The following is a 9,667-nucleotide window of genomic DNA, read 5'->3' as shown; positions in this document are numbered from 1 at the left end:
GTCCAATTATCTTTCCAAGCTAAACTTTCTCTATCACATGTCATACTCTCACCAAGTAATTGCCAGAAATAAATACTAGTTAACATATGAACCTTTCCCACAAATATTTGGGACAAGTATTTTCAACAAAAATTCAGTATTATTTTATTCTAAACTATTATAGCTCTCACATGATTACCTAATTTATTTATCTATTACCCATCTATTGATTGATTTATTCGTTCATTCAATTAGTCATCGTAAATTAACCACTACCTGCCACCGTTCTAGGCACTGGAGACGGAGATACAATAATAAACATGAGATTGTTCTTTTTTCTCCTAAGGTCAGAAACTTTTCTGATGCCTACTTAGAGCTCCCATGCTTTAAAATAGCTTAGAGTCTATGTTGACACGAGCTGCATTTTTCAGAGGCTTATTAACAAAATGAAACTTGTGCTCCTTTAACAGTCTCATGTAGGCATTTCTTGTTGGCAGTCAGCTCTCCGTCGGGACTGATTCAGAAATCCAGGCCCTGGAGGCTTCGTTTCCCGGGGCCTCAAGCTCTTTGCATCTAGCTGGCAGACGATGGCGAAGCATGCTCATTTAACCGCCTTGACCAGAAGCAACACACATGACTTCTCGTATTTGCTGGCAAGCATTCATTGGTCATATGGCCTCACCTAAGATGGAGCAAGGACGGGAGGAGGCTAGGAAATATTGTGCCCAGCTGAAGTCCCTAGAGACTTCCTAGTTAAAACTCATCTGTTGGAAGGGCTTTGGGCAGAGGATTAGCTGTCTCTGCTACAATATCCCAAACTCTTGCATCATTTTGCAGCTGTAAGATTATTATAGTGTAGGTAACTCATTGCTGGGACTGATCTCTTCTGTAGCCTGATTCTTGTTTTTAAAAAAATATATTTTATTCATTTGTTTGAGAGAGAGAATGAGTGAGAGAGAGCACAAGGCGGGGAGGGGCAAAGGGAGAGGGAGAAGCCGACTCCCTGCTGAGGAGGGGCTTTCTCCTGGAGCTCTGGGATCAGGACCTGAGCGGAAGGCAGCCGCTTAACCGCCTGAGCCACCCAGGTGCCCCTGTAGTCTGATTCTTAAATAGTACTTAAATACTTACATCTTTCAGAGATGGTCTTCCTCTACCTGTTTTTTAAATATAACAAAAGTTACTAAGTTTCTAATGAGTGAGTCTCTTTGGAGCAATGCTTAGTTACATAGGTATAACTTGATATTTGTCACCATTGGCCCTATTGGTAAATATCACTTTCATCAGACTATGATTCTCAGAATTTGCAGTTAAAAAAAACCTAAGCTTTTTACTGAGTTAAACTAAAAATGGCTAGCATTAACACAACATAACAATTAACATAAAATTAACATGTGTACAAAATTGGAATTATGGGGGCACATAGGTGGCTCTGTCAGTTAAGTGTTCAACTCTTGATTTTGGCTCAGGTCATGATCTCAGTGTCATGAGATCGAGTCCCACGTCAGGGTCTGGTGCACAGCGTGGAGTCTGCTTGAGATTCTCTTTCACGCTGCCTCTGCCCCTCCCCCCACTCGTGCTCTCGCTCTCGTTAGCTCTCTCTCTCTCAATAAAATACAATGAATAAAATCTTTTAAAAAATAGGAATTCCAAAGTTTTAAGCACACAGTCTTAATTAAAAGGTTTACTTTCCTAAATGTGTGTAGGTTCTAGTATATTTTCGTTATATTTTGCCTGGGTTTTGGCATCTGTGGTTTTAGAGAGCTGATGATTTCTGTTAACTTCATTTACTTGTGTCACAAATCTTGTTTATGGAAAGATAAACCAAACAGATGTAAAAAGTCACTGAGGTCCTCAGAGCTAAATGTAAATAACAATGGTTGGGAAGATTTTTCAGCTTGTAAGAGGAAACTTGACCTAAAACTGCTTAAACAAGAAGAGAATTTTATCATCTTCCAGAATAAGAGGCTTCAAGATAGTGAAGGTGTGTAGGATTCACACCGGGGCTGGCTCTTCAGAGGGTCATATGGACCTCATGAGCCAGTTAGTTCCCTGTGCCCCACGCTCCAGGCTTCCTGGGCTGGTACCTCTCATGGCCACAAGATGGCAGCAACAAGCCCCCAGCAGCCGCAATCCCGCGGGGAGAAGCCGCTCTCAGACTTTCTCAGAATGTCTTCTCTATACTTGTAAAAATTTAAGGACCTCAGAGAGGTTGTTTGTTTGTTTGCTTGCTTGCTTGCTTGTTTGTTTGTTTGTTTGTTTGTTTGTTTGTTTGTTTTTTAGTGTGGGTTATGTCTATTGATGTTTACCAATTTTATAAATCAGAACAGAAAATGTAAACATATTTATTTATTTATAATGTGAATAAACCTTTATGTGTTAACATAAATCATACATTTTTATGAAAAAAAACCCACTGTTTTCCAAAACAAATGTAGTGAGAAAAGCGGCATTGTTTTACATTTTTTACAAGGCTCTGTAATGTCTGGCTGAATAGAGAACACGTGGGTTCTCTTATCTGCTTCTGCACGCAGTCGGCTGTGATATCACACAACATGTAACCTCTGGAAAAGACCCGTGTACATTAATGAGGCAGTGCGAGGGTACATGCAAATGACATCTTGGTATTATTATGAAAACAGACCCCACAGGTCCCCTGAAAAGGAGGGGTCCTTATGTTTCTTTTTAAGAGCTAAGAAGCTGTTTCCAAAAGGCTTCCTCTAGCCCACTACACCTTGTGTGTAATTGACCAGCACGGGATCGTTTGCCTATTTCTAAGGAAAGAGAATCAAATTGGCAGGATTGCCTTATGCCAATGATTCTTTCATGTGCATCAGAATCATGTGCAACAGAATCTGTTAAAACAGAATGCTAAGCTCCCAACACCAAGGTTTCGGATTCAAGAACTTTGGGGTGGAACCTGAGAGTGTGCATTTCCAGCAATTCCCTTGTGGTGGCGCTGCTGCTTGTCACGGTTGGGGACCGACCGTGAGAACGACTGAGAGGAGTCAGGATGTGGGTGGGCGGGCTTCCCGGAACACACTGGGATGCGGAGGGCATGGATAGCTCAATAAATTGGGGTTCGGTAATACGCAAGAGGGGAGATGGATGTTGGTACAACAGCTGTACTTATATCCTCAGAAAATTCATGGTAGATCCCGCCAAAATAGAGAAATACCTGAACACTGGTCCTGTTAGTGAATTTTTACTGGTTACCAAGTATATCTTAGATTCATGGTCAAGGGAAGAAAAAGGAAGGCAGGGGTTTAAAAGGGACGGAAAAGGGAAGGATTGAGTAGAGATAAAAACATAATTTTGAAATGCCCCGTCTCTCTCTTCTTCTACAGCCTTCCTAGTTGGCGAAGTGTAAAGTGGATGAATCTGATGTGGAGAAAAGTAAATGTGGCTGGGTGTGTCCACCCCTTTGAAAACTCATTTTCCTACTTATATTTTAAGAAGTCTGCTGAGGTCTAAAACTGCGTGCAGCCAAGCCCCAGAGCCCCTTGGAGACAACCTCGTTCTTCACTTTCACAGGGCTTAGTAAAATGAAATATTCCTTATGGGAGGTTGGTACACATTTTCCAAATTGTAGAGAGGCCACAGGATAGGAAAGGGCCCTTTATATTTCTATCAGTGAATCTCATCGAAAGAGCTAAGAGAATTTTGGAGTTGGAAAGGACAGTCAGAGACAACACCCCTTCTGCACTGTAGAGTCTGAGGAATGGAGGCCGGAGATGGAGGGACGCGCCCACGGTCCCCCCGTCCCCCCCACTGGTGCTACAAACCTTACCCCAGACTGTGGGAGCACGTCTGTTCTTCAGAAGTTCTGACTAGGTCTTCCACGTGGTGGTTGAAACAAACCAACCAAAACCAAAACCAAGATATAAGGAACAGGTTATCTGTGACAGAATAACAAGACCAACATGTTTCCGGGTTTGAAATTGGAGTGAAGTCGGTTCTGCCGCATTCTGCTTCAGCTACGAGCCTTCTTCCCTAACCGTGTTTCATCCCGAACATCACAGCCCAGCGCTGCCAGCTCTGGGGCCCTCATTTCCAGCAGCTTCCCGGAGGGCAGTCAGCCTTCCGAGGTTTGGGACAAAACTGGTTCTGGCCCGGCCTGGGACGTCCATGCCAGCCCCCTGCTGGCCAGCCCCGGGTGCAGGCTGTGGGGCCATGTGCTCTGCGCTTCCAGTGCCTTCCTGTCAGAGGCCCCGGTCCTGTCAGAGGCCTCCCAGCCTCGGGGCCAGCCAGTCACGCCTTACTGTTGAGCCGTATGGAGGAAGGTTAGAGGTCACTTGCGCAAGTCACTCCTCCTTCCCAGAGACCAATTCTGCGTATCCAGAGTTGAGGCACTTTTAGGACATGGCCAGAAAAACAAAACAAACTGAAACAGAAACATTTACCCAGGTCAGTGGTGTCTACCTGCCTTTATAGTTGCTTAGGAAGACCACTGACTATGCCACTTAAAGACAAGCTTGTACTCAACAACATTGATCTCCTCAAATAGGGTCTGGTCAGAGCTCAGGGCAGCATAAAGGACCACCTCCGTGATGACATGATCAGAAGGAAGGAGAATGAGTCTTTAATTGTGGGCCAAGCATGGCAGTCTGCTCACATCCTCGCGCTCCTGGAGTGGGGAAGGAGGTGATTATGAAAGCTCGCTCTCTTTTTTAGAAAAGCCATTTTCTCCTGTTTCCCATCTTTTTCTTTTGCAGGGTGAGTAGAGGAATATTTTCCATCCTAGACATTGGCCCAGGGGATACCTTTGCTGGGGAGGCGTCTGGAAGGATGGGGAAGAGGACGTAGGTAGCTGGGGAGAGGCTCTCCGCGTGAAGACTGCTGGTGCAGTCACTCCCGTGTGTCCAGCGTGGCTCCGCAGAAGAACGGAGAGGCACAGGTCTGCTTGAGGCCACTCTACAAGGCTACCCCTTCCCCGATGGACCACCCTAGTACAAGGCCCTTTCTTACCTGAACCAAATCCCCCGCCTGTAAACCCACACACACTGGCTCTTGATTTGGAATGTGTTTGGTCCAAAGTAAGGAGCTTAATAAATACTTAAAAAGGAATTAAAAAATGTACAAAGTTCACCAGCATCGTGTTCTGTTTGTTTGTTTTTTTTTTTTCAGGTTAAACATTCCTATTTTCTTCAACAGCTATTTATAAAACTGTGTAACATTGTAATAGAACTTCTAGAGTCCTCACCAGGCTTGTCACCCTTCACAGGTTAGCTGCAACTAATCAATGTCCTTCTTAAAACGTGACGGTGGTAGTAGCCAGGTCCGAGGCAAAGAGTCTGGATGTGGTTAGCTATCCTAGCTACAGTACAGAGGACCAGGTGCATTTCCTTCCTTATTCTGAACGCTGTATTTCCATAATGAAGCCTAAGCTGGCTCTGGCATTTTTGGTTCTCAGGACACATTAAAAGACAAAAGGCTTGATCTTATTCTCCAGAAGCTCTAGCTCCTTTGCCATGGACATATTCTGGCTCTCTATATCCAGGATCCAGTTTTCCGATCCCTGTGCTGAATGTCTTGGTGGTTGAAGGACTTGAGCCTTTGGGCTCAGAATTATATTGCAGCCAGGAGAGAGGGACGATGTGGCCAGAGATTCTGGGTGATAGGGAGGCAGGAAAGAGGCCTCTAAGGAGAAGAGATTTGGATTGTCAAGTATCAAAAGGTCTTTCAGTAATGTGATGGGCAGTGGGCATGCAGAGAAGGTGAGGCGAGAAGGGCAGAGACCAACCCAGGCACCTGCTTGTGACTTTCCATCCCTTGTACCTTTGGGCTCAGCCTTAGAGTAGTCCAGCGGCGCTCAGAGGCTGTGCTAGCCCCACACTCCTGCACAGGTGCACAGCCAAATGTTGAGTGTTAAATACTTACATCACAACCAGGTCGTCATAATGTTACCAAGATGCTTATCAGGTCCAGTTGGAGCTCAGAGCTTATAGTGTGACCCAAGGCAGATATAAGGATTGCATAACTTTTAAAGAAAGGTCACATATTTCTCAGAACTTTGAGGAGCTTGAGCAGGGTAGTAAGAAGTTTTTCTCAAACTTGAACCTATGGGTAAAGGACAATCAGTTAATAGAGTCGAATCATGAATGCCGTATGAGAGACACTTCTTCAAATAAATGTCATTTAACAATTATTGAGGATGGGTTTATTTCTTCACATGTGTTGCCAAATCTTCTAATATTTAAATACAACAAATACAAACACAACAAAACACACGAAATGAGCCAAGAAACACAACAAAATGGAAATTGTTGACCCAGCGGGATCTCTAAGGTCAGTGGAAGTGTTCTTATCGCCAATCTCCTTCCAAATGACTCCCAGTTGTCTCAGATTTCTAAACAAGAAGCAATCATTTTCATGTCTTAATTAAAAATTTTTTTTAAAAGCTCAAAATGCAGGGGCGCCCGGGTGGCTCAGTTGATTAAGTATCTGTTTTTGGCTTAGGTCATGATACCAGGGTCCTGGGATCAAGCCCCGCATCGAGCCCTGCATCAAGTCCCACATGGGGCCCCTCATGGAGCCCCTCATGGAGCTCCATATTGAGCCCTCATGGATCCCCTCATGGAGCCCCACATGGAGCCCCACTAGGAGCCCCTGCATCAGGCTCCCTGCTCAATGAGGAGCCTGCTTCTCCCTCTCCCTCTGCCCCTCCCCCTGCTTGTGTGCGCACGCACTCTCTCTCAAGTAAATAAATAAAATCTTTATTTAAAAAGCTGAAAATGCACATTCACAACAGATTAAATAGATTGCTATAAATGCCCCTTCAACTTTAAAATGTTGTAAGGAAACCATTTTCATCCTGACAGGGCAGAGAGAGAGAATAGACCCCTCATCGTGTGGTGGTGAGGGGAACATGGGGGAAGGAGGGCTCCCATGAGGAGTAACAGGGCACAGAGACAATAGTAAAAATAAGACCGACAAGGTACAGTGTTTGTCCTGGGGTAAGCATTTAATAAACCTGAGGTTTATTTTTGATTGGGTACCTATTATGCATCAAGCACTATGCTAAGTACTTTACATACATTATTTCATTTAATTCTTTAAACAGCCCTGTGAGGTAGATATGGTTGTTTGAATGTATGGTTAAGGAAACTGTTAGGCATGTTTTTCTTGCTGTCACTTGTTCATAAGCCGTAGAAGCAGGGCTTCAATGAAGAGGCGTGCTCCCAAGACCATTTATGTTGCCACGGACACTGTGGGAAGCCACAGAGGCAGAAGATAAATGCAAGGGCCTTTACAGTCTTGCAGAGCAGGCTGCATGTGAGCCCAACAGTGCTTGGACAGAAGAGTTTATACATGTGGGCCCTAGGGAAGACTGTGGTATTGGGAGAGTGGTTTCAAAGTTAATGCTTTTTCATTTTGCAGAAGAAAGTATTGTCGCGTCCAGATGGTATTTGTTACATCATTTTCATACTCTTTTAGGGATGGCATTTGTTAGGTCAAGGAAGTTCTTCAACTGCTTGTTTTCATCTTTAATCCCTTCTGCTGCTAACTTTTACGAGTCTGACGGTAAGGATCAGATTTTTCATGATTTGTTCCAGTCCCTGCTTGCTGATCCCAACTAGTGTGTGTGTGTGTGTGTGTGTGTGTGTGTGAAAAAGAGAGACTTTAAAAAATATGTTATGTATATATTTTAAAGTAATTCTATTTAGAGGTTGTACATTTTGAGGGAAGGACCATACTGGATAATTCCTTTAGTTTCCCCACAATGTTAGGTGTAATACTGAGTTGTTAGTTGAAGCATAATAGTGATTATCTTGAATTGAGCGAAGGCTATCTTTTATGTTTAAGGTACTAAGACCTAAATATAGCTTTATTTCTTAAAGGTTTCAAAATTAATTTTAGGGATGTTTATAAAATACTATCAAATAATGCTGATATAAATACTTCTATTAAATGTTTTGTATTATGTACATACATGCAGGAGGCAAATATTGTCATTTAAAAATTACCTTTTATAAAATTAAAAGAAGTCTAGGTAGCACTTTCCAACATTTGTGAAATCATATGCATGGAATTTTAGAGTTAAAGGACGCCTTGTCCAGCCCTTTTCCCCCCTGACAATCAGAAATTCACAGAAGCAGGGATTCTTAAATCTGAAGCTGATTTAAAAATTTGGCAAATTCGCAAATTAGAAAAAAGTGCAGAACCCATGCAAAGAGTGGCTGCTATACTTAACTACATGGGCATTTATGCCTTCAGCAAGAAAGGATGCTGATTTTCTCTTAAAAATTAGTTTATTTTTTAAGTAGGCTTCAAACCCAGCCCAGGCTGGAGCCCAGCCGGGGACTTGAACTTACGACCCTGAGATCAAGACCTGAGCTGAAATCAAGTGTCCCAGGTTTAACCGACTGAGCCATCTAGGCACCCCGATCTTGGCTTTTTTTTTTTTTTTTTTTTTTTAGTGCACATATGCGAATAATCACACAATCAGCGATGTTATTTCTTTATACATGACGGAAAATGAAGGATGGATGCATTAAGTTTCCGTTCCTAGCAAGACATCAATTAATAGGGGAGAAAAACAGAATTCTTTTTCTCTGCTGTTAAAACGACGCTCTCTGGTCTTTTCTCTGTAAGACCAACTGAAAAAGATACTGAGGTCTGAGATCACCATCAGAGACACTTGAGTGTCTTCAAGGGAAGCTACACTGGTTCATAGCACAAGCAAATCTGTGCTTTCTAGTGGCTTTCAACTTAAGACAAAATGTGATGTCCACTTTCGGCTCAAATTAAGTTGGGGCAGCGCACACATCGTTACATTACCCGGTGGGAAGGATTTCTCAAGTTAGGTGGGTTCAGACTGGACTACTTGAATTATTTTCATTGTTGTAACAGGCTGTGAAGTAGCCCTGCAAGGCGAGGACTGCGAGATGTGCGTGTGCACGCGCGTGAGTGCCGGTGTGTGCCCGTGTGAGTGCGCGCGCTTGTGAGAGCCGGTGTGTGCTCGTGTGCGTGTGTGCACGCGTGAGTGTGTGCTTGTGTGAGCGTGCAGAGGCCGGCGGGTCTGTGGAGTTGGGGGTTTCGTGAGTGCGAGCAGGTGGCCAGCTGGGCGGCGGCTCGGGCGGGGACAGAGCGCCACGTGAGGGTGGCGGGGCGTGGGGGGATGCCCAGCCCGACCGGGGGCGGGCGTCAACCGCCGGGGCGCGGGTCCCCAGCGCGCGAGGGCGCGAGGCCGGCCGGGGAGGTGCCTGCCAGCCGCGCCGGGTCACGTGGCGCGGTCACGTGGCGCGGAGCCGGGCCCAGCGGCGGCGGCGGCCGAGGGAGGCGGAGACTCGGCCGAGACGCGGCAGGGGGGGGCGCAGGCGGCGGCGGCGGCGGCGGCGGCGGCGCGGGGCTGCTGGAGGCGGAGGCGGAGAGGCGCGGAGGAGCGCGGGGCCGCCGCCACGGGCGCTAGGAGGTGAGGCGGGCGCGGGGCCGCTGTCACGGGCGTCCGGGGCCGGGCGCTGCCGCCCTCCGGGGCGGGGAGGCGGCGGGCCCCAGCGCCGCCGGGAGCGCCCTCCGGAGCCCGGCCGGGCGCCCGTCCCTTGAGGTGGGCGCCCGGCCCCCGGCTCCGGCCAGGCCCCTGTGTGCGCGCGCCGGCGGGGGGCGCGTCGGGCGGCGCCGGGCCGAGAGGGCGGCAGCGCCCGGGCTCGGCGGGAGGGCCGGTCCCCGGGCGGGGGGCGGGCGGCGGGCG

At 46.5% G+C, this 9,667-nt stretch overlaps 1 protein-coding gene across 3 annotated transcripts in view; it reads left to right on the top strand.

Moving 5' to 3' along the window:
• Positions 1–9,308: 9,308 nt before the first annotated feature.
• Positions 9,309–9,667, top strand: part of TULP4 (TUB like protein 4) — a 230,938-nt gene continuing 230,579 nt past the window's right edge. For all 3 annotated transcript variants that reach the window (XM_048225871.2, XM_057310918.1, XM_048225873.2), the window contains exon 1: positions 9,309–9,391. The gene's annotated coding sequence lies outside the window, so the exon portion shown is untranslated. The remainder of the gene's footprint in view (positions 9,392–9,667) is intronic.

Source organism: Ursus arctos, unplaced genomic scaffold (genome assembly GCF_023065955.2).
Source record: "Ursus arctos isolate Adak ecotype North America unplaced genomic scaffold, UrsArc2.0 scaffold_13, whole genome shotgun sequence".
In the NCBI taxonomy this organism is placed as follows: Eukaryota; Metazoa; Chordata; class Mammalia; order Carnivora; family Ursidae; genus Ursus; species Ursus arctos.
This window is presented reverse-complemented; position numbering and strand designations above follow the sequence as displayed.